The following is a 26,198-nucleotide window of genomic DNA, read 5'->3' on the forward strand; positions in this document are numbered from 1 at the left end:
ATTACCCCAGAGGATAATATACACTTCTTATGGACTTTTTATTGTATTAGTTATATATAATTTTTTTTTTTTTTGGGGGTGTATTATTTTAGTTTTTGCAATTTTGCACACTGATATCTGTGTTTTGAATCATATTTTTTTCTCACATCCTTTATTGGGAACTATGAATTTTAACACTTTTTTTGAATGATGTATTTCCACTTTTAATATTCTAGATTTTTTATTTTTATTTTTGCATATTTAAGCACATTTTCATACACAAATATTATATGTGATTTATTTGATACTTTATATTTATTTTTTATGATAGATTTGATGCGCAAAAACCTTCCATCTTTTATTTAGTCTTTGAGTGTAATGTGAACACTTGGTTTTTTGCTGCAACCTTATTCAAGGTATCATCATAATTATCACACTTCAAGAGTTTTATTATGCTATTTTTTGTTTACTCTATTAATCTCAACATTTTATAATTGTCACGACATCCTATTTTTGTCTCACCACAAGCGCGAAGGACAACACCATTCATATAAAAAAATGTGTAAAAAAAAAATACACAAAAAAAATATAAAATAAAAAAAACAAAAATAGTTGTCGTTTTATTGTTCTCTCTCTCTCTATTTTCTCTCTATTGTTCTGCTCTTTTTACTGTATTCTATTCTGCAATGTTTTATTGTTGTTATGTTTTATCATGTTTGCTTTTCAGGTATGTAATTGTTTTATAGTTTACTGTGTTTTAACCATTTTTTTGTTTTCAGGTACGCCATTCAGCTGCAGCGCAGATTTATTTATCTTGACAGCAACAGCGTTTGCTCCCACGATACATAAAGCCGTGACTCCAGCGCTGTTGGAGGTGATTTCACCACCACAGTTACATACTTCAGCATATATGCCGAAGTGTGGGGGCAGCAGTGGGTGGAGGAGCGTTTGCTCCTGCCTTTTGTGGGAGGATGCCCCCATGCTTCGGCATATATAAACGGTGCATGTATGCCCATCATTAGAAGTGGGTGGATGAAGGGAGGTATTCTAATGGTGGGCATACCCACTGATCAATATCTTTTTTTCGTTCAGCCCACAGGCTGCATGAAAAAAAAGTTTACAATATATGCCCAACAAGGACCAGCAACGTACTGGTATGTTGCTGGACTTTGAGTGGTTATACCAGAATGATGCCTGCAGGTTTAGGTATCATCTTGGTATCATTCTTTTCAGCCAGCGGTCGGCTTTCATGTAAAATCAATCCTAGCGGCTAATTAGCCTCTAGACTGCTTTTACAAGCAGTGGAAGAGAATGCCCCCCCCCCCACCGTCTTCCATGTTTTTCTCTGGCTCTCCTGTCCCAACAGGGAACCTGAAAATGCAGCCGGTGATTCAGCCAGCTGACCATAGAGCTGATCAGAGACCAGAATGGCTCCAAACATCTCTATGGCCTAAGAAACCGGAAGCTACGAGCATTTCATGACTTAGATTTTGCCGGATGTAAACAGCGCCTTCGGGAAATTGGGAAAGCATTTTATCACACCGATCTTGGTGTGGTCAGATGCTTTGAGGGCAGAGGAGAGATCTAGGGTCTAATAAACCCCAATTTTTTAAAAAAAGAGTACCTGTCACTACCTATTGCTATCATAGGGGATATTTACATTCCCTGAGATAACAATAAAAATGATTAAAAAACATAAAAATGAAAGGAACAGTTTTAAAATAAGATAAAAAAATCAAAAAAATAATAAAGAAAAAAAAAAGCACCCCTGTACCCCCCTGCTCTCGCGCAAAGGCGAACGCAAGCGTTGGTCTGGCATCAAATGTAAACAGCAATTGCACCATGCATGTGAGGTATCACCGCGAAGGTCAGATCGGGGGTGGTAATTTTAGCAGTAGACCTCCTCTGTAATGCCCCGTACACGCGGTCGGATTTTCCGATGGAAAATGTCCGATCGGAGCGTGTTGTCGGAAATTCCGACCGTGTGTGGGATCCATCGGACAGTTTCCATCGGATTTTCCGACACACAAAGTTGGAGAGCAGGAGATAAAATTTTCCGACAACAAAATCCGTTGTCGAAAATTCCGATCGTGTGTACACAAATCCGACGGACAAAGTGCCACGCATGCTCAGAATTAGGGATGAGCCGAACACCCCCCTGTTCGGTTCGCACCAGAACATGCGAACAGGAAAAAAGTTCGTTCGAACATTTTTTTAAAAAAAAAAAATGACGTGGGGGTCCCCCTAAATTCCATACCAGGCCCTTCAGGTCTGGTATGGATATTAAGGGGAACCCCGGCCAAAATTTTAAAAAAAAAATGACGTGGGGTTCCCCCTAAATTCCATACCAGACCCTTCAGGTCTGGTATGGATTTTAAGGGGAACCCCGCGCCAAAAAAAAAAAAAAAAAACGGCGTGGGGTCCCCCCAAAAATCCATACCAGACCCTTATCTGAGCACGCAACCTGGCAGGCCGCAGGAAAAGAGGGGGGGACGAGGCCACATGCCCTCAACATTGGGAGGGTGCTTTGGGGTAGCCCCCCAAAACACCTTGTCCCCATGTTGATGAGGAGAAGGGCCTCATCCCCACAACCCTGGCCGGTGGTTGTGGGGGTCTGCGGGCGGGGGGCTTATCGGAATCTGGAAGCCCCCTTTAACAAGGTGACCCCCAGATCCCGGCCCCCCCCCTGTGTGAAATGGTAAGGGGGTACATAAGTACCCCTACCATTTCACGAAAAAAGTGTCAAAAATGTTAAAAATGACAAGAGACAGTTTTTGACAATTCCTTTATTTAAATGCTTCTTCTTTCTTCTATCTTCCTTCATCTTCTGGTTCTTCTGGCTCTTCTGGTTCTTCTGGTTCTTCCTCCGGCGTTCTCGTCCAGCATCTCCTCCGCGGCGTCTTCTGTCTTCTTCTCCTCGGGCCGCTCCGCACCCATGGCATGGGGGGGAGGCTCCCGCTCTTCTCTTCTTCTCTTCTTCTTTTCTTCTTTTCTTCTTTTCTTCTCTTCTTCTCTTCTTCTTCATTTTCTTCTCCGGGCCGCTCCGCAATCCATGCTGGCATGGAGGGAGGCTCCCGCTGTGTGACGGCGCTCCTCGTCTGACAGTTCTTAAATAATGGGGGGGCGGGGCCACCCGCTGACCCCGCCCCCCTCTGACGCACGGTGACTTGACGGGACTTCCCTGTGACGTCACGGGGAATGCCACAGGGAAGTCCCGTCAAGTCACCGTGCGTCAGAGGGGGGCGGGGTCACCGGGTGGCCCCGCCCCCCCCATTATTTAAGAACTGTCAGACGAGGAGCGCCGTCACACAGCGGGAGCCTCCCTCCATGCCAGCATGGATTGCGGAGCGGCCCGGAGAAGAAAATGAAGAAGAAGAGAAGAAGAGAAGAAAAGAAGAAAAGAAGAAAAGAAGAAGAGAAGAAGAGAAGAAGAGAAGAGCGGGAGCCTCCCCCCCATGCCATGGGTGCGGAGCGGCCCGAGGAGAAGAAGACAGAAGACGCCGCGGAGGAGATGCTGGACGAGAACGCCGGAGGAAGAACCAGAAGAACCAGAAGAGCCAGAAGAACCAGAAGATGAAGGAAGATAGAAGAAAGAAGAAGCATTTAAATAAAGGAATTGTCAAAAACTGTCTCTTGTCATTTTTAACATTTTTGACACTTTTTTCGTGAAATGGTAGGGGTACTTATGTACCCCCTTACCATTTCACACAGGGGGGGGGCCGGGATCTGGGGGTCACCTTGTTAAAGGGGGCTTCCAGATTCCGATAAGCCCCCCGCCCGCAGACCCCCACAACCACCGGCCAGGGTTGTGGGGATGAGGCCCTTGTCCTCATCAACATGGGGACAAGGTGTTTTGGGGGGCTACCCCAAAGCACCCTCCCAATGTTGAGGGCATGTGGCCTGGTACGGTTCAGGAGGGAGGGGGGGCCGCACTCTTGTCCCCCCCTCTTTTCCTGCGGCCTGCCAGGTTGCGTGCTCGGATAAGGGTCTGGTATGGATTTTTGGGGGGACCCCACGCCGTTTTTTTTTTTTTTGGCGCGGGGTTCCCCTTAAAATCCATACCAGACCTTAAGGGTCTGGTATGGAATTTAGGGGGAACCCCACGTCATTTTTTTTTTTTAATTTTGGCCGGGGTTCCCCTTAATATCCATACCAGACCTGAAGGGCCTGGTATGGAATTTAGGGGGACCCCCACGTCATTTTTTTTTTTTAATTTTGGTTCGGGGTTCCCCTTTGGGGAATTCCCATGCCGTTTTTATCAATGAACTTCTATGTGTATTGTCGGTAATGCAATAGCCGCGGGTAGTTTTAAATGAGTTTTTTCCTTCAAAATGTCATTTTGCTGTCAGACTGTTCTAAACACAGGAAACATGCGCCCCTTTACAGGCACACTATAGACACCCCCCAGGTACGAAATTTAAAGGGATATTACACTTTTATTGATTGACTTTAAGTATTATTAAAATCACTGCTCCTGAAAAAACGTCCGTTTTTAAAACTTTTTTTTGCATTGATCCATGTCCCCTGGGGCAGGACCCAGGTCCCCAAACACTTTTTATGACAATAACTTGCATATTAGCCTTTAAAATTAGCACTTTTGATTTCTCCCATAGACTTTTAAAGGGTGTTCCGCGGCATTCGAATTTGCCGCGAACACCCCAAATTGTTCGCTGTTCGGTGAACTTGCGAACAGCCAATGTTCGAGTCGAACATGAGTTCGACTCGAACTCGAAGCTCATCCCTACTCAGAATAAATAAAGAGATGAAAGCTATTGGCCACTGCCCTCATTTATAGTCCCGACGTACGTGTTTTACGTCACCGCGATTAGAACGATCGGATTTTCCGACAACTTTGTGTGACCGTGTGTATGCAAGACAAGTTTGAGCCAACATCCGTCAGAAAAAATCCTAGGATTTTGTTGTCGGAATGTCCGAACAAAGTCCGACCGTGTGTACGCCCTATTAATCTAAAGTGGTAACCTGTAAAGGCTTTTAAAGGCTTTTAAAAATGTATTTAGTTTGTCGCCACTGCACGTTTGTGCGCAATTTTAAAGCATGTCATGTTTGGTATCCATGTACTCGGCCTAAGATCATCTTTTTTACTTCATCAAACATTTGGGCAATATAGTGTGTTTTAGTGCATTAAAATTTAAAAAAGTGTGTTTTTTCCCCAAAAAATGCGTTTGAAAAATCGCTGCGCAATTACTGTGTGAAAAAAAAAAAATGAAACACCCACCATTTTAATCTGTAGGGCATTTGCTTTAAAAAAATATATAATGTTTGGGGGTTCAAAGTAATTTTCTTGCAAAAAAAATAATTTTTTCATGTAAACAAAAAGTGTCAGAAAGGGCTTTGTCTTCAAGTGGTTAGAAGAGTGGGTGATGTGTGACATAAGCTTCTAAATGTTGTGCATAAAATGCCAGGACAGTTCAAACCCCCCCCCAAATGACCCCATTTTGGAAAGTAGACACCCCAAGCTATTTGCTGAGAGGCATGTCGAGTCCATGGAATATTTTATATTGTGACACAAGTTGCGGGAAAAAGACAATTTTTTTTTATGCACAAAGTTGTCACTAAATGATATATTGCTCAAACATGCCATGAGAATATGTGAAATTACACCCCAAAATAAATTCTGTTGCTTCTCCTGAGTACGGGGATACCACATGTGTGAGACTTTTTGGGAGCCTAGCCGCGTACGGGACCCCGAAAACCAAGCACCGCCTTTAGGCGTAAATTTTTGATTTCACTCTTCACTGCCTATCACAGTTTCGGAGGCCATGGAATGCCCAGATGGCACAACCCCCCCCCCCCCCCAAATGACCCCATTTTGGAAAATAGACACCTCAAGCTATTTGCTGAGAGGTATAGTGAGTATTTTGCAGACCTCACTTTTTGTCACAAACTTTTCAAAATTGAAAAAAGAAAAAAAAATACATTTTTCTTGTCTTTCTTCATTTTCAAAAACAAATGAGAGCTGCAAAATACTCACCATGCCTCTCAGCAAATAGCTTGGGTTGTCTACTTCCCAAAATGGGGTCATTTTGGGGGGTTTTGTGCTATCTTGGCATTTTATGGCCTTCCAAACTGTGATAGGTAGTGAGGAGTGAAATCAAAAATTTACGCCCTTAGAAATCCTGAAGGCGGTGATTGGATTTCGGGGCCCCGTATGAAGCTAGGCTCCCAAAAAGTCCCACACATGTGGTATCCCTGTACTCAGGAGAAGCAGCAGAATATATTTTGGGGTGTAATTCCACATATGCCCTGGCATGTTTGAGCAATATATCATTTAGTGACAACTTTGTGCAAAAAAAAAAAAAATTGTCACTTTCCCGCAACTTATGTCAAAATATAAAATATTCCATGGACTCAACATGCCTCTCAGCAAAGAGCTTGGGGTGTCTACTTTTCAAAAGGGGGCCTTTGGGGGGGGGGGTTTGTGCCATCTGGGCATTTAATGGCCTTGAAAACTGTGATAGGTAGTGAGGAGTGAAATCACAACTTTACGCCCTTGGAAATCCTCAAGGCGGTGCTTGGTTTTCGGGGGCCCCGTATGCGGCTAGGCTCCCAAAAAGTCCCACACATGTGGTATCCCCATACTCAGGAGAAGCAGCTAAATGTATTTTGGGGTGCAATTCCACATATGCCCATGGCCTGTGTGAGAAATATATCATTTAGTGACAACTTTGTGCAAAAAAAAAAAAATTTGTCACTTTCCCGCAACTTGTGTCAAAAAATAAAATATTCCATGGACTCAACATGCCTCTCAGCAAATAGCTTGGCGTGTCTACTTTCCAAAATGGGGTCATTTGGGGGGGGGGGGGTTTGTGCCATCTTGGCATTTTATGGCCTTCAAAACTGTGATAGGTAGTGAGGAGTGAAATCAAAAATGTATGCCCTTAGAAATCCTGAAGGCAGTGATTGGTTTTCGGGGCCCCGTATGCGGCTAGGCTCCCAAAAAGTCCCACACATGTGGTATCCTCATACTCAGGAGAAGCAGCAGAATGTATTTTGGGGTGTAATTCCACATATGCCCATGGCATGTTTGAGCAATATATCATTTAGTGACAACTTTGTGCAAAAAAAAAAAATGTGTTACTTTCCCGCAACTTGTGTCAAAATATAAAATATTCCATGGACTCAACATGCCTCTCAGCAAATAGCTTGGGGTGTCTACTTTCCAAAATGGGGTCATTTGGGGGGGGGGGGGGTTGTGCCATCTGGGTATTTTATGGCCTTCAAAACTGTGATAGGTAGTGAGGAGTGAAATCAAAAATGTATGCCCTTAGAAATCCTGAAGGCAGTGATTGGTTTTCGGGGCCACATACGCGGCTAGGCTCCCAAAAAGTCCCACACATGTGGTATCCCCGTACTCAGGAGAAGTAGCTGAATGTATTTTGGTGTGCAATTCCACATAGGCCCATGGCCTGTGTGAGCAATATATCATTTAGTGACAACTTTTTGTAAATATTTTTTTTTTTTTTGTCATTATTCAATCACTTGGGAGAAAAAAAAAAAATATTCAATGGGTTCAACATGCCTCTCAGCAATTTCCTTGGGGTGTCTACTTTCCAAAATGGGGTCATTTGGGGGGGGGTTGTACTGCCCTGCCATTTTAGCACCTCAAGAAATGACATAGGCAGTCATAAACTAAAAGCTGTGTAAATTCCAGAAAATGTACCCTAGTTTGTAGACGCTATAACTTTTGCGCAAACCAATAAATATACGCTTATTGACATTTTTTTTACCAAAGACATGTGGCTGAATACATTTTGGCCTAAATCTATGACTAAAATTGAGCTTATTGGATTTTTTTATAACAAACAGTAGAAAATATCATTTTTTTTCAAAATTTTCGGTCTTTTTCCGTTTATAGCGCAAAAAAATAAAAACGGCAGATGTGATCATATACCATCAAAAGAAAGCTCTATTTGTGGGAAGAAAAGGACGCAAATTTCGTTTGGGTACAGCATTGCATGACCGCGCAATTAGCAGTTAAAGCGACGCATTGCCAAATTAGAAAAAGTCCTCTGGTCCTTAGGCAGCATAATGGGCCGGGGCTGAAGTGGTTAATTATGTGACCCAAAAAAATGTTATACAAAAAACATGGTGGTTTGTTTTAAAAACCTTTTATAAAAGCACATGTGATTGTGTTGGTATTAAAAAGATTGATACTCAAGAATGTGTGGATTATTGTTTCAATGCTCCTTGAATTTTGTGGTGGTAAAATTGTGGTTTTCAGTGACAATGGTGGTTATTTCCTAAGGGCAAATCCACTTTGCACTACAAGTGCAGTTTCAGTGCAGTCTCAAGTGCACCTGTAGTGCAAAGTGGATTTTCCTTTAGTAAATAAAACCCAACAGTGCTTTTTTATGTTACACAATCAAGCCATTTTCAGGACTACCTACATTTCTGTCAGGGTCAGCTAAAAGAAACACAAGCAGTAAATGTCACCAAAGATTTTAGTAGTTAAAATGCTTTTTTAATTTGAAAAATGTATCAGACATTGTTTGGCATATTGGTGGCCCCCCTACCCGCAAAGTATTCAAGGTATCTAAGACGGACCTCGCGGGCACTCAGGGGGGGCAAGCCAGGACGGCCAGCCTCAAGCGGCGTCAGGATTGTTTCAGTTCCAGGAATTCCGGCCTCAGGCCCAACTGAGGCAGCATAGTTGGCAGAATTTTGCCGTAAAAAGTTGTGGAGAACACAGCACGCCAGGATGATGTGATTCAGTTTATACTCCGCCATGTGTATGGGTGTAAGAAATAGGCAGAACTGGCTGGCCATGATTCCAAATGTGTTCTCCACCACTCTTCTGGCTCTGGCCAGCCGGTAATTAAAAACCTTCTGGTCTGGGGTGAGGGTCCTCATAGGGAATGGCCGCATAAGATGGTCCCCCAGCGCAAACGCTTCATCCGCAACTAAGACAAATGGGAGTCCTTCCACATTGTCTTCGGGAGGTGGCAAGTCCAAGCTGCCATTCTGGAGACGCCTGTAGAACTCCGTCTGGGTGATGACTCCACCATCGGACATCCGGCCATTCTTCCCCACGTTCACATACAGGAACTCATAAGTAGCTGACACCACTGCCAACATCACAATACTATTGAACCCCTTGTAGTTGTAATAGTATGACCCCGAGTTGGGTGGTGGGACCATGTGGACGTGTTTCCCATCAATTGTCCCTCCACAGTTAGGAAAGTCCCACCGCTGGGCAAAGTGGGAGGCCACAGTCTGCCATTCTTGTGGCGTGGAAGAAAACTGTGGAGTCAAACAAGAAAATAAAATTAATCATTTTGCACATAAACATGGAAAGCAGATTAGACACAAACATTCTTGGCCAACCTCAGTATAACATTTATTTAGGGAGTATTTAAAGACAAAGGTATAAGGTCCACCTATCAGATTCCTCCCCCCCTCTCATGGGACATTTGCAAAATTTTATGGGGGGGGATATGTTTGGGACAGGTAACCCTCTCCACTTCATTGAGAGATGAATGCCTAAATAATGTGTATTACTTTGGCCAGCCCCTCCTTACTTACACTATTGGCAGCCCACTGGACAGGTAAGAAGTGTCATAATACAAAGAGATAAATACACACTGTACACATTTTAGCACATTTTTACATTCTGCTATTACCTATCAAGATAATAGGCAGGGCTGGACTGGGACAAAAATTTGGCCCTGGCCTTAATCCACACAGGCCTACTTTAATTTTTCAAATGCACACAAAAACGGTATATAAACTATACGCATTTGCACAAAAAAAAAAAACATAAAAACATTCCACTGCAGGTATAAATGGCTTTTTTTTTTTCTCTTTAGAGAAAAATATGCATTCCAACATTAGACGCCTTTTAGAATGACATGATTTGAATGAATGACTTGCATCAGGGTCCCCAGAGAGACTTCCCCCTTGCATCAGGGTCACTAGAGAGAGAGGACGGGCAGTGAGAGATGATGTAATCTCTCTGCTGCCTGTGGCTGCACAGTAAGGGAGGAACAGCGGCAATGCAGGGCAGGCAGTGAGAGATGTCATCTCTCTGCTCTGTCACCTGCCCGGCTTTCCCATGCTGCCTACTCGCTCTCCTGTGCTGCCCGCCGCATGGCTGCAGAGAGGCCACGGCCCGGTTGTGGCCCTGTGGTTGGGGACCCCTGGGACTTGGGGCTATGGGCCCCAAATCTGGGGCTGCAGCCCCAAAAGCCACCCCCTAGTGACGCCACTGGCTGTCACTGAAACTGGCCCACTGAGCTATCAGCCCACCGGGAAACTCCCGGGAGTACCGATGGCCAGTACATGCCTGATAATAGGATACAAAAACTTGAAACAGTACCATTTGAAAGTATTCAGGCAGGCCCTTGCACTACATGCTTTGGGGAATTCATCCATAAATATGACCACTAAAGAGGTGGGTATAGTGTGTATGGGTTTGGTAAAGTCAGCAGATAGAGGATTGGTATCAGCTGAGTTAGCAGTTGGGGGGGAGGGTTCCAATTGATTTTGGGAAACAAAAAAAAGCCTCTGCCACTCTGCCAGAATTTCAAACACACATCACAATTTTCTACATTTTAGGGGGTATTTAGGGTAAAGCACTACTATGGAGCTGACAAAATACATTGTTAATTGAGTATACGAGGTGAATATAGGGCCAGGAGAGCATGCTTGGGAAGTAAGTGAAGGCAAATATGTATGAAGGACCAAAAAAAACCCCTAAAATTAAAGCATGCACGAGGACAAAGGGGACATTCACAGCATATTACAATCAAGGTAATTAGGCAATGAGGAAAGAAATACATTATATTAACAAACATTATATACAATAAAATGTGATGTTAAAGGATGAATCTTACCATAATACACTCCTTCTGCAGGACCTGAATGATGGCAGAACAGGTCTCCGGGATAATGATCCCCAGAGCCTGGGGGGAGATGCCTGTTGAGAACTCCAAGTCCTGCAGGCTTCTCCCCGTCGCCAAGTACCGCAGGGTGGCGACTAACCTCTCCCCCGGAGTGATGGCTTGCCTCATGCAGGTATCCTGCCTGCTAATATAGGGGGTCAGCAAAGCCAACAAACGGTGAAATACGGGTCCATCATCCGGAGAAAGTTCCTGAAATCATCAGGATTATACTCACGGATCTCACGGAGCAAAAGGCATGTGACAAAACTGGTCACGCTGAAGCAACCAATTCTTGGTCCATGAACTCCTCCCCACCCTGTTCATGGACTGGACTTGTGTCAAGGTAAGGACCCCAACACCAAGCCCCCGCACAGCACGAACTCTACGAGGTGTACGTATACGCAACATGGCTAGAAAACGGTCGACTGCTCAGAACGAAGTAACAGAACGCACTGAAGAACAGCAAGACCTGTGAAGAGCGACCTGAAAAACAGTAACGAACGAACAAGAACACAATGACAGAGTCACGCGTAACTCGCTGCATGCACTGAAGACCAGATACAAACCCACAAGCACAAACTGAACCGCAGAAAACGATCTGAAAACCACGAGTCTGAAAAAGCGCGAATCGTCTCTCACCAAACTTTTACTAACACGAGATTAGCAAAAGGAGCCCAAAGGGTGCCGCGCTTGGTTCTGAACTGCTCTTTTATAGTCTCGTCGTACGTGGTGTACGTGACCGCGTTCTTGGCGATCAGAAATTCCGACAACTTTGTGCGACCATGTGTATGCAAAACAAGTTTGAGCCAACATCCGTCGGAAAAAATCCATGGATTTTGTTGTCGGAATGTCCGATCAATGTCCGACCGTGTGTACGGGGCATAAGACCTCTCTGCTGCATTCAACACAGTTGACCACCTGCTCCGCCTCAGCAAACTACACTCCCTTGGCCTCTGTGATTCTGCTTTATCCTGGTTCTCCTCCTACCTATCTCAGCACACTTTTAGTGTCACTTACAACTCCATCTCCTCCGCTCCTCTTTCTCTCTCTGTTGGGCTACCCCAAGGATCTGTCCTTGGGTCCCTCCTATTCTCGCTCTATACCTCTTCCCTGTGCCAGTTGATAACCTCCCATGGCTTCTAATACCAGCTCTACACCGATGACACCCAGATCTATCGCTCCACTCCTCAACTCACCCCCTCGATCTCCTCACAGATCTCAAACTTACTGCATGACATATCGGTATGGATGTCACACCACTTCCTCAAACTCAATCTTTCTAATTGAGCTTGTTATATTTCCTCCTTCTCGGCCCTCCCCAATGACTTTACCATTAAGATCAACAGCACAGGGGGCGTGGCCAAGACTGGTATGTGAGAGGACGCACTTCTCACAGCTCCTGCCAGATCCATCTATTGATCCTTCCCCGGCATCCCTGATCCTTCTCTCTTTGGCTCCCCAGCTGGCTACTGAGACCCAGCACCTCCTGGACCCACCACCGGGCCTCTGCACACGGGGAAGACCCACCGAGGCCTGCTGGAGACGGTGGGACCGGACTCCCAAGATGGCGCTGCGGCGGCCATGGCACAGTGCACTCTGCGAACAGCCGACAAGCCCAAAGAAGGAAGCAACAGAAAACCACAGAAGCCACAGGGTAAGGAACAGTACAGAGACATGCTATACTACACCCAAAAATTACAGGGCCCTGTGGCTACTGAAGCGGGGGGGGGGGCAGCAAATAGAGGGGAAGATGCAGGCCTGTTTACACAGGCAGACTGGGGCCTTGATACAGACAGCACTCACAGCCACTCCATGGATGATGCAGCTCATCCTCCCCCCCCCCCCTCAGAGGATACATCAGAGACTCTGGAGCAACCCACATTAGCTGAAATTTTGAAGGCCATTCATATGTGCACAGCTACAGTTAATGTCATGAAAGATCAGTTTGGGGGCCTAAGAGAAGAGATGTCACTTCTCAGACAAGACCTTCAAAAGGTTAGAGAAAGAGCAACAGCAGTTGAGAGCAGAGTGTGTGATATAAAGGAAAAGCTACCTCCACTCGCACGAGAAGCCAGAGCAGCACATCGCATGGCCCAAGACACATACAGCAGAGCAGAGGACACAGAAAAAGGCCTACGCAGAAATAATGTTCGCATTGTTGGTCTCCCCGAGAAATCTGAGGGCATAGACCCCACTACATTTGTGGAAAACTGGATTGTTGAGACTTTTGGCCGGGAAGCATTTTCCCATTTTTCACTGTGGAAAGAGCCCACAGAGTGCCGGGCTGACCTCCCCCACAAGGAATCCCTCCCAGGTCGATGTTGGCCAAACTACTACATTACCATGACAGAGAGGCACTACTACACTGTGTGCGAGAGCGGGCTAATATTAAATTCAACTGAGTCAGAGTGTCCTTTTACCCTGACTTTTCTGCCAAGCTACAGAGAAGTAGAGAAAAATTTGGGGATGTGATGAAACGCTTGTGGGCCCTGCAATTACCATATGCCATGCTCTACCCAGCTAAATTATGTGTGACAGCAGATGGGCATGCGCAGTTCTTTGAGTTGGCTAGGGAAGCGGCGGCCTGGCCGGATCATAATGAACAGGCCTTGTGCCACCACCGAGCGGATGCAGAAGGCAACTGACCCTGACACCATACTAGTGACAAAAAGCATGACAATCTGCCTGGCTGTTAAACTCTTCATGTTGATGAGATGTCGTTCTTACTTTTTTTGCTTCTTTGAAACCCCTTCATCCTATCCGGCTTCTCTTCCTTTAACTGTTTGCAGGGGGACACTACATTTATACAAATGCTAGGAAACTAACTATGACTTCCCTTTCAACTACCCTTTAAACCTCTTTGTTCAATTTGAAATGCATAGACAATCAGCTAGCCTCCCAATGCTGCTTGTGGGGGACTTCAATAGCTGGTTGGACCCAGGTCTGGACAAACATCCGGTCCCGGGAACACATGTTCCCCATAGGGCAACTCCTCTGGCTAGGTTGTTAGAGGAGGTGGGTTGGCTAGACATATGGAAACACTCAAACCCTACGGCTAAACAATTCTCCTGCTTCTCGAAAACCCATGGGTCCTTATCCAGGATAGACTTGGCAGTGGGAAATTCAGCTATACTCCCCTCGGTTTCAGACATTTCCTCCAAATCCCGATGCGTATCTGACCACTCCTATATGGTGGTAAACCTTGTTGTAACTCAACTATCTACACTCCCAAAAGCACACTGGAAATTTAACGCCTTTTGGCTTTAGCTATTCGCTTCTCCTGAAGAACTAGAGGGGAGCATCCAGAAGTTTTTTTACTCACCAGCCTGACTCAGTATCCTTCCTCACTGAATGGGAGGCATTTAAAACTTATCTTAGATGACTACTTAGTAAAGAGGTTACCAAGGTTAAAAAACATTCTGAAGCCCTTAGGGAAGCATTGGAACTACAAGTCCACTCCCTGGAGGTAAAATATGTGCAGGATCCCACTGACTCTGCTGAGGGGGCTTGGCATTCGGCTCAATCAGCGTACAAGCACCTGCTGGCCTCGTCAGTAGAAACAAAGAGGTTCTTTTCCAAGACAGCTTTTTTTTGAAGAGGGGGAGACGGCAGGCCATCTCTTAGCTAGAACTCGGAACAGAAGTCTCCAGTAATTGGAACCATAAAAACTACTGGGGGGCAACTTGTACATTCCCCAGATCTAATACTAAAAATACTGGCAGACTTTTACGAAACATTATACCGCCTGACCACGGAGTATAGTTTTGGGGAACTATCTAGTTATCTGGATGAGATTGTTTTCCCGAACCTCTCAACCTCTCAAAGTAAGGATTTAGACTCTTCATTGACTTTGGAGGAGTTACAGGCTGCAGTGGCAGAGTTTCCTAATTGTAAAGCTCCAGGGGGACGGCATCCCCATGGAGATCTACAAACACTATTTAGAGATATTATTACCCAAGTTGCTAGAGGTGTTTAATGCTGCAAGGGAGCAAAATGTCCTTCCATCCTCTATGTCTATGTCTATATTGTGTTAATCTTAAAACCAGGTAAAGACCCAGTGGACCCGACCTCGTATAGGCCGATTTCGCTACTACAATCAGATATAAAAATACTGGCAAAAGTATTAGCTCTCAGGCTAAACAAGGTAATTACTTCAATCATACACCCTGACCAGGCGTGATTGATGCCCAACAAATCCACGGCAATAAACCTTAGAAGATTATTTCTTAATATGCAATCCAAAGCTGATAATACAGGCTCTCTGGGAGGTACTGAAGCGATTTGACTTTGGTGAAATGTACATCTCCTGGGTGCTTCTGCTATATCATTGCCCCCAGGCAGTCATAAGAGAGGCAGGTAGAATGTCACTATCATTTGCATTAGGCTGGGGCACGTAGCAGGGGTGCCCTTTGTCCCCCCTGCTGTTTGCCCTGTCAATAGAACCATTGGCTATCAGGATCAGAGATCACAAGGATATCACTGGCTTCTGCTATGGAGATAGACAGGAGAAGGTGATGCTCTATGCTGATGATAAAAAATAAAATATATGGTGCGCTAATATCCTAAATGCTGATATTGATAAGTGCTTTGTGTTGTAGTGATTCCAATAAATTGCTAAACCACTATATAAAGTGTCAAGTGCCTCAGAATAGCTAGTGATTAACAAATATAAAGAAATGTGCTAAATGTTGAATGTGCACAATGAACTAATTCCCACTATAGTGGTAAGTGCAACAAAAATTTAAAAAATACGTGTTTAGACCAATCATATCCAAAAATAAATCCTGCTAGTAGCATAGAACCAGATATATACACTATTATAATAGCAATGAACTAGAGATCAATAATATTAGACAATTCTCAGCAGAGAGTATGTATTAGGAAGTCCCGTCCATTGTTGTTTCTGCTGATGAAACTGCAGCCAGGTGAGAAAACATAAAAATCAATAGCAAAAAATAAATGTAAATATCAGATCTTCCCAGGAAACGCACCTCATAGGAAGTAGGGTTCTGGCCCTTAAAAAACCGTGGGTGGGCTACCACTACCACTCTACACACTCCAGCTTCTCCTTGGGTGTCACTATCCTGATATTGAAATCTCTTCCTTTCCGGCTCCTGGATTTGGCCCTGGACCCAGATGGGCGTTATGTTATCATCCATGCTAAAATATATTCTTTAACGTGGACCATTGTGGGCTTGTATTTGCCTCCTCCGGCTTCATTGCTGGTGCTCAATCAGATCACCAGCAGGATAGCCGACTTTGCATCCGATAACAATGTTATACTGGGTGATTTTAATATGGCCCCTGACCCGGATCTTGACAGGCTGTCGTCTGCGGGACATCACTACTCTGGGTTGACCGAGTGGGCGAACACTTATGACCTGACTGATGTCTGGAGGTGGAGACACCCCCAGACCAGGGCATACACATGCCACTCGGCCTCTCACAGGTCGTTCTCCCGAATAGACTTAGTCTTCGCAGCAAGTCCGGTCCTCCCGAGGGTCACGGACATACGAATACTGCCTAGGGGAATCTCTGATCACGCCCCCCTGTTGTTGTCATTGGACCTTTCATTGGGTCCGCTAGACAAGATATGGAGGCTCTCGAGGTTTTGGATTTCGGACACTGCTGTGGACTCCCAATTCAGAACGGAGCTGCTTGACTTCTGGGCGGTAAACGTGGGCTCGGCTGACCCTACAGTTGTCTGGGATGCCTTTAAGGCCACGACGAGGGGACACTACCAGACCATCATAGCCAGAGTTCGCAGGGAGCGCAGGACAGATTTGGTAAGGGTAGAGCAGGATGCGAGTAGTGCGGGGGTTCTCTTTGTCCGTACCCGAGACCCTGCGCACTATTCACAATTACAACTTATGACATCGGAGGTGGTTCGTCTTCGTACCTCTCTTACCCGGAAAAAAATGTTAGCTCAATCTCAGCGTATATTTGAGCAGGGAGAGAGGGCGGGCCGTCTGTTGGCCTGGCTCTCCAGGGAACAGGCGGGAGGGATGAGCATTTCCCATATCAGGGACCCCTCGGGACAGATAGTTCACACACCGGAAGAGATCAATGGCTGCTTTGCGGAATTCTATAAATCCCTCTACACATCCAGGGCAGACTATAGAGAGGAGGATCTGGTAACATACCTAGATAATATTGATATCCCAACCCTTACGGTGACGTATCGCGAGAAGCTTGATGCCCCGATTACATCCTTAGAAATACTCCAGGCACTCAAGTCAATGCAGACGGGGAAAACACCGGGACCCGATGGTATCCCGGTAGAATTTTACAAACAATACGCGACGGAACTCGTAGACAAACTTCAGTGCCTCTTCTCTGCGTCGACGCGCCTCGAGAAACTCCCGGATACAATGAGTGAAGCGATCATAGTGGTAATCCCCAAACCAGGAAAGGACCCTACTTTATGCTATTCATATCGCCCCATATCCCTCCTGAATGTGGACGCAAAAGTACTGGCAAAAGTATTGGCCAATAGACTTAACCTAGTCATCACTGCCCTGATCCACAGGGATCAAACAGGCTTCATGCCCGGGAGAGGTACTGACATCAATATTAGGCACCTTTATACTCATATAGACAGGGCGGATGAGGCGTCTGGGGGAATAGTGGCCTCACTCGACGCGGAGAAGGCTTTTGACTCCGTCGAGTGGGGCTACTTATGGGAGGTGCTCTCGCGATTTGGGTTTGGCCTGGGTTTCACGAAGTGGCTCCGCATGCTATACCATAGCTCTTCAGCCAGAATACGCACCAACGGTTGCTTATCGGAGAAGTTTAAATTATTTTGAGGTACGAGACAGGGGTGCCCCCTTTCCCCGAGCCTATTTGCTCTGGCGATGGAGCCCCTGGCTATACTGCTGAGGGCTGACCCCGAGGTGAGGGGGCTTCGGGTGGGCCCAATCGAGGAGAAAATTTCGCTTTATGCGGACGATGCTCTGCTTTATTTAGCAGATGCGTCGTCCTCCTTACAGACTGCATTAGATCTGATCAACCGATTTGGCGGGTATTCAGGGATCCGTATTAATTGGGATAAGTCGATGCTGTTCCCGCTTCACCCGTCAACCCCTAGAGTTCCACACCCGCAGCTTAACTGGGTAGAGGATTTCAAATACCTAGGGATTAAAATTAGTGGTAAGGTCCAGGACTATATGGACAACAATCTCCGTCCACTTATGACACAGCTAACGGCTAAGTGCGCTGCTTGGCATTCACTTCCACTGACCCCGGTCGGCAGAGTAAACCTGCTAAAAATAATTTTTCTTCCTAAATATTTATATTTTTTCCGCAACACACCCACACACATTCCTAGGGCCTTTTTCCGAAGGTTGGAGAGTCTGCTGATACAATTTGTGTGGGCTGGGAGGCCACCTAGGGTGGCCAAGCAGATCCTATATCTCCCACTTTCGGGTGGTGGTTTGGCACTACCGAACTTCCAAATCTACTACTGGGCAGCTGTTCTTGTTACGGTCCGGTGGTGGTTCTCCCAGCCCGCACAGAATCCTGCGGTCATTCTCGAAGCAGCCATTCTGGGCTCCTTTGCAGCCCTGAGCAACCTTCCGTTTTGCGGACTTAGGGCTAGCCCGTCCATGACAGCCTCGATGCGGACCACTGTTAAGGTCTGGCAGGAGGCTAGAAAGATATATAGGAAACCCAATCATATCTCACCGCATATGCCCCTATGGAGTAACCCCATGCTCCCTCACCTTCACAGTATACCAGACCCCTCTATCTGGGCAAAAAAGGGTATCCTCACACTAAAACATATAGTTCAGGACGGTAGGCTTATGACTTTCCAGGCCCTGAGGCAATCATTTGCTATCCCATCCTCCTTCCAATTTAGATACTGGCAGCTAAAGCATGCTTTTGAAGCTCAGTTCCCTGCCCCTCTCGTTTTGGAACCGGACTCCATTGAACGGCTCTTGATTTCTAGTGTGATGGGGAAGCCACTTTCAACATTATATTTATATCTCACGGTAGAATATGACACCAAACTAACTAAGACTTGGGAAAAGTGGAGGGTTGATATTCCTTCCCTGGACAAAGAGGAATGGAAGGACTGTTTAATTTCCTACATTCCTTCCATGATCGCAGTGAAAGATAGGTTCATACAATTTAAGTTCCTACACAGAGCATACTTCACCCCCCAGAGATTGGCCCGCATTTACAATCAAAGAGACCCCAATTGTCAGAGATGCAGACAGGAGGTGGGCACCTTTTGGCACATGGTCTGGTCCTGTCCCAAACTTAGACCCTTTTGGTCAGCAGTGGCCTCCACACTGAGCAATATTACAGGCTTAAATGTACCGGTTGATCCTCAGATACTATTGCTTAGCCATTTGGAGGATCTTGAGGGAGACAGGTATAGTAAATTGTGTCTTACCTATGCATTATATTATGCTAGGCGCGAAATCTTACTGGTATGGAAACTAGCAGAGCCTCCTACTTTGGCATCATGGAGAAGGTCGGTGAATATGGTACTTCCCCTATATAGGTTGACATATGAAAGTAGGCAATGCCCAGGGAAGTTTGATAAAATCTGGTCCTCTTGGATAGACGCCTCTGGGGTCCCTGAGCCCCCTGATCCATAATTGGTATGCTGTGAAACTTATTGGAGGACATCCTACACCTCATTGCCTACTCTTCTTGTGCTCGTCCCCTCTCGCCCCCCCTTCCCTCTCTCTCGTTCCCCTTCCCCCCCCTCCTCCCCCCCTCCTCTCCCCTCCTCTCCCCCCCGTTCCCCCCCTTTTCTCTCCTCCCACTCCGTATCAGGCTGGATTGAAACTGGTTACTTACATAATTTTATCTACGATGGTATAATACTATAATGTAATAAGGGGTATTATTCTGTGATATTTCTGTCATCTATGTAACTGGAATATCTGATAAACAGAGACTATAATTTGAAGGTAGATTCTACTGCTATTATCCTTTCTACTTTGAAGGTACTAAATTATCTTGTAATGTAATGCTGATTTGTTCAATAAAAATTTTATCTGTTAAAAAAAAAAAAAATATCAGATCTTCCAGAGGATGGCTACCACATATGATGGCTTGAAGACAAAATTTAAACAGCTGGTGCGATCACCTCTTTCTAGTAATAATCTCCATATCTTCCAGAGCTCAAACATATAACAAAAGAGAAAACAATAGTGTGATCTTGCAGAGACTGGTGTCAGCTATCTAAAGCTGATACACTCACATGCGTTCATTGGTATAGCACCGTGTAAGGCAATCAGGATCACTCCTCCTCACAGCCCTCAAATCATTTAAGTTCATTTTTTTTGCCTCATTAATGTACACACAGCACCCCATATTGACAGAAAAACACAGAATTGTTGACATTTTTGCAGATTTATTAAAAAAGAAAAACTGAAATATCACATGGTCCTAAGTATTCAGACCCTTTGCTCAGTATTTAGAAGAAGCACCCTTTTGATCTAATACAGCCATTAGTCTTTTTGGGAAAGATGCATCGAGTTTTTCACACCTGGATTTGGGGATCATGTGCCATGCCTCCTTGCAGATCCTCTCCAGCTGTCAGGTTGGATGGTAAACGTTGGTGGACAGCCATTTTTAGGTCTGTCCAGAGATGCTCAATTGGGTTTAAGTCAAGGCTCTGGCTGGGCCATTCAAGAACAGTAACGGAGTTGTTGTGAAGCCACTCCTTCGTTATTTTAGCTGTGTGCTTAGGGTCGTTGTCTTGTTGGAAGGTAAACCTTTAGCCCAGTCTGAGGTCCTGAGCACTCTGGAGAAGGTTTTCGTCCAGGATATCCCTGTACTTGGCCGCATTCACCTTTCCCTTGATTGCAACCAGTCGTCCTGTCCCTGCAGCTGAAAAACACCCCCACAGCACGATGCTGCCAACCACCATGCTTCACTGTTGGGACTGTATTGGACAGGTGATGAGCAGTGCCTGGTTTTCTCCACACATACTGCTTAGAATTAAGGCCAAAAGTTCTATCTTGGTCTCATCGGACCAGGTAATCTTATTTCTCACCATCTTGGAGTCCTTCAGGTGTTTTTTAGCAAACTCCATGCAGGCTTTCATGTGTTCTGCACTGAGGAGAGGCTTCCGTCGGGCCACTCTGCCATAGAGCCCCGACTGGTGGAGGGCTGCAGTGATGGTTGACTTTCTACAACTTTCTCCCATCTCCCGACTGCATCTCTGGAGTTCAGCCACAGTGATCTTTGGGTTCTTCTTTACCTCTCTCACCAAGGCTCTTCTCCCCCGATAGCTCAGTTTGGCCGGACGGCCTGGTCCGGTTCTGGTCATCCCAAACTTCTTCCATTTACGGATTATGGAGGCCACTGTGCTCTTAGGAACCTTAAGTGCAGCAGATATTTTTTTGTAACCCTGGCCAGATCTGTGCCTTGCCTAAATTCTGTCTCTGAGCTCTTCAGGCAGTTCCTTTGACCTCATGATTCTCATTTGCTCTGACAGGCACTGTGAGCTGTAAGGTCTTATATAGACAGGTCGGTGGCTTTCCTAATCAAGTCCAATCAGTGTAATCAAACACAGCTGGACTCAAAGGAAGGTGTAGAACCATCTAAAGGATGATCAGAAGAAACGGGCAGCACCTGAGTTAAATATATGAGTGTCACAGCAAAGGGTCTAAATACTTAGGACCATGTGATATTTCAGTTTTTCTTTTTTTAATAAATCTGCAAAAATTTCAACAATTCTGTGTTTTTCTGTCAATATGGGGTGCTGTGTGTACATTAATGAGGAAAAAAAAAGAACTTAAATGATTTTAGCAAATGGCTGCAATATAACAAAGAGTGAAAAATTTAAGGGGGTCTGAATACTTTTCGTCCCCACTGTAAGGGGTCGGGATCGGCCCCTTACTTGTATCTGTGATCACCTGAGTCTCAGTGACTCGGTGATTACAGCGCACGCTGGGTTTGAGTGACTCAGGGAGGTCTGGTATGACTTACAGTCAACATCTCTGAAAACTCCCTCTACTAGAAACATGCAGAAGATTCTAGAAGAATGGGAGTGGAGGTGAAGAGGACCTGCCTGGAGTATTCATGAGGGCACTGATCAATCCCCAGCAGATGGCTTGGCAGGGGGCAGACCCCCTCAAAGACTCAGGGTCAGCCCAGCTGTGGTGTGGAGTTCGAGTGGAAGATTGAGATAGAGTGCTAGACCCAGTTCACACACGGGCGGCACGACTTGCAGGTCGCCTCAGCGAGGCGACCTGCAAACGACTTCTGTATAGAAGTCTATGCAAGTCGCCCCAAGTCGCCCCTAAAGTCGTACAGGAACCTTTTTCAAAGTCGGAGCGACTTGCGTCGCTCCGATTAGAACGGTTCCATTGTACAGAATAGGAGGCGACTTGTCAGGCGACTGGGTCGCCTGACAAGTCGTCCCTGTGTGAACCGAGTCTTAGGCTGTTGGAGGCCTTTGAGGGCAACGCCCTAGTCTGGGAGGGGTGAAATCAGGCCTGTGCTTGGGTGCGGAAGGGACCCTATTCACGACAGACAGAGGTGTCCTGATCAGAAGCATGGGAGCAAGGAGAGGACAGGAGGAGAACACTGTCTGACAAATCTCCAGGGAGGAAGACAGCCAGGAGGGCTGGTGAGTATACAGTCAAAGGACTGAGAGGCATGCCTGAGAGGACTGGGTGCAAGTAATCTGGGATGGATGCAGAGTTGATCTGGGAGGGCTGTGGAGTCTTAGCCAGGAGGTCTAATGAAAGGGGCAGCTGCAGCCAGGAGGGCCGGCAGTGCCTGAAGAGGTGGTACTGGGAGCAGTAGCCACAGGAGTAGGACAGCTGAGTACTGGGACTTTTTTTGCTACACAACCAAAGGGGCCCGTGAGCCCCTGCCTGCAAAGGGCATTTGCTACAAGTCTAATGGAGTCTTTGTTAGACCCTTTAAACAGTGCCAGCTGGTCCTGGGAGTTGTTCTACAAGCAAGATTGTGCTGGAGGTAGAAGGAAAAGTGTATATACAGGCTGTATATAGTGTGTGTCCCTGAAGAATTCTGCTGTTTGATCAAGTGGGCATCCCATAATACCCTCAAGCCTATCCAAGTTCAATTCCCCTAATAAAATCCAAAAACAAAAACTCTTTTCTGATTACAGTGCGCAGCGAAAAATTTGTGTGCCTGGCTGTGAAGGGTGGGAGATACCTTCATTTACCTGCAGCTCCTGCGAGGGTAGCGCTATACCAACATTGTTTGCTCCATTTGTAATTTGTCAATTGGCTCCTGGGGACAAACCTAATCATTTAAGGATCTTAGCTCTTAAAATGTAAACAAAGTGTCTAGGGTGAAGCTTTTTTATTTTTTGTCTGCTGTCCAAAGTGAGATCAATCAGAGTTGTACATAGAGAAGAAAAGGAAACAAATCGGAGTTGTACATAGGAACGAAGTTGTCCTTAGTCTAGTTGCTATCAAGTTGGGCATCCCATGATTCCTATTCCCAAGTTATTACCCTTAATATCCCTAATAAAATATATAAAATTAGCTCAAAGACTGTTCCTTGTGTCTGGAGAAAGTGTGGAGAATACTTGTTGCCTGGCTGTGTAGGAGTGAGAATTTACCAAGCAGCTCCTTCTGGGGTGAGCGCTACACTAGCAAGTTCAGAGGGACAATACATGTCAATTAAAAATAGTTTATTGAAAAACGCCGCAAATAAACATTTAAAATACTTTTTTTTATGTTTCAAAGTTTTTATTGAATTTTAAAACATGCACAAAAACACAAATTAGTAGCATTAACTGTCCATCTGTGACATTGTAGGAAAAGTCACTTATACACACACAAAGGTAATAGCTCAGCTCAGCCATGAAGAGAGTACTGCATGATAGGACCAGGAGAAAAAAATTGAAAAACAAGAAGGGATCGCATCAGAGAAAGGGCAGTGCCCCCCCCCCCAACACCCCATATGGGATCTAACTGTGTCAAAGGGGATAGAGAGCACACCAGACCCCGCAAATAATGAAACCCCATCACTCAGTACTCATCCAGTTCTATGAACAAAAGAAGGTATGGCTGGAGAGGTGACTAGTTACTGTCTGCTTTGTATGGGGCACATATTTGTCCATTTGGAATTCAGTGACATAGTAAAAGATTTTTAGACTAACTGCATACAGTGAAATCACTTCCCTTCTTTTCATCCTTCCCCAAATGTCTTGTGAAATTTTCTCTTAGTCACTTTCAGTTGAACACAAAATGGAAAATTTTAGCAGTGTGTGGGTTTTTATCTTGGTCATCTTTCTCTATGAGTAATAGTTTATTCCTAATAGTGACAGGGCCGTGACCCTGAAAACATTGTCCAGTCAAAAGAATAACTCTATTTTAAGATGGCTCTAAGCCCCGGTTCACACAGGGGCAGCACGACTTGCAGGTCGCCTCACCGAGGCGACCTGCACACGACTTCCACGGCAACTTGCAAAACAACTTCTGTATAGAAGTCTATGCAAGTCGCCTCAAGTCGCCCCTAAAGTAGTAAAGGAACCTTTTTCTAAGTCGGAGCGACTTGCATCGCTCCTATTAGAATGGTTCCATTGTACAGAACGGGAGGCGACTTGTCAGGCGGCTAGGTCGCCTGACAAGTCGCCCCTGTGTGAACCGGGACTAAGGGTGATTTCTGCTCCAGTGTCAACATCAGGCTCTCTCTGGTAGTTCAGAGATCAGTTTAGCACAAAAGCTTTTGCAGACAAACATTGTACCATCTTAAGGCTGCCATGTACATCCTTGTCAGAAAATGTCTTGAAAGGTTTTTGAGGTCTGAGGTTTCTGCAAGGTCAGGCAAATAGAAGAAGAAGGAATACAAGATGGAAGTGGTCAGCATGAGCCATGTTATAATTTTAGCACTACACCGGGTTTCTACCTTAAAGCAAGCTCATCACAGTCTTGTACAGTCTGTTTTGGACATACCATCAACTATGTAGTGCAAAGGTCTATGCTCTTGGATGTCATTAAAAGCATAATTTACTTGGAAACTCTCCCTATTTAGCTGCTAAAAGGGACAAGCACTCGGATTAGTGCGAGCATGAGTTTTGAATTTGCTGGACTCACAAATGACTGAACTAAATGGGTGTTTAGCCAAGCGGAACCACCAGCTGCAGTATTAAAAGAAATATGTTTACAGTGGTATTACTACACCATCTAAATTTGAAATTTTTGCACGCTCAGGCTGGTTGTTAGTTTACCACCCTACTAGGGATGAGCTTCGAGTTCAAGTCGAACCCATGTTCGACTCGAACATTGCCTGTTCAACCGTTCGTTGAATTGCAAACGTTATGGGCCGTTCACGCCAAATTCGAGTGGCGCGTCATGGCCCATAATTCACTGCGGCATCGCAGTGCATTGCTGGCTGATGTTTGGCCAAGCATGCACTATGACCCGCATGCTTGGCCAATCACAGCGCCGTGTGTACAGAGAGCCGTAATTGGCCAAAGCCAGGGTGGCTTTGTCCAATTATGGCGCAGGGGTTTAGTACACGCCCCACACTATATAAGGCCGCCTGCAAGGCGGCCTTGTGTAGTGTGTTGCGGCAGCGGAGAGAGATAGATAGACAGAGAGACAGTGTCATTTGATTTAAGTTAGATAGAGTAGGCAGGTTGAGTCAGTTAGCTGCACTTACAGTGTATTGTGTATATATATGCATCACAGGTGTTGTATATATATATATATACATATACACACACTGTATTCAGTTTAGCTAGATTCGTTCCTGTTATTCTCTTCCTAATATACTGACAGGCAGGCAGGTGTTTTTACAATATTTACAGTTAGTGTACTGTGTACCCTGCACAGTTGCACCTACAGTATAGCTACCTGAAGACAAGTGCTTGTGTGCTTCTTCTGATCCTATTAATAGTACAGGCAGGCTCTTGAAGTATTTACAGTTAGTGTACTGTGTACCCTGCACAGTTGCACCTACAGTATAGCTACCTGAAGACAAGTGCTTGTGTGCTTCTTCTGATCCTATTAATACTACAGGCAGGCTCTTGAAGTATTTGCAGTTAGTGTACTGTGTACCCTGCACAGTTGCACCTATAGTTACCTGAAGACAAGTGCTTGTGTTCTTCTGATCCTATTAATAGCACAGGCAGGCTCTTGAAGTATTTACAGCTAGTGTACTGTGTACCCTGCAGAGTTGCACCTATAGCTACCTGAAGACAAGTGTTTGTGTGCTTCTTCTGATCTTATTAATAGCACAGGCAGGCTCTTGAAGTATTTACAGTTAGTGTACTGTGTACTCTGCACCGTTGCACTTACAGTATAGCTACCTGAAGACAAGTGCTTGTGTGCTTCTTCTGATCCTATTAATAGCGCAGGCAAGCTCTTG

The 26,198-nt window shown here is 45.4% G+C and overlaps 1 protein-coding gene across 1 annotated transcript in view; it reads left to right on the forward strand.

Annotated features, from left to right (window-relative positions):
- LOC141134106 (uncharacterized) overlaps window positions 1-26,198 on the forward strand; it is a 148,912-nt gene that overhangs the window by 13,862 nt on the left and 108,852 nt on the right. The gene's annotated exons all lie outside the window — the stretch shown is intronic.

This window comes from Aquarana catesbeiana, linkage group LG03 (assembly GCF_042186555.1).
Source record: "Aquarana catesbeiana isolate 2022-GZ linkage group LG03, ASM4218655v1, whole genome shotgun sequence".
NCBI classification, from domain to species: domain Eukaryota; kingdom Metazoa; phylum Chordata; class Amphibia; order Anura; family Ranidae; genus Aquarana; species Aquarana catesbeiana.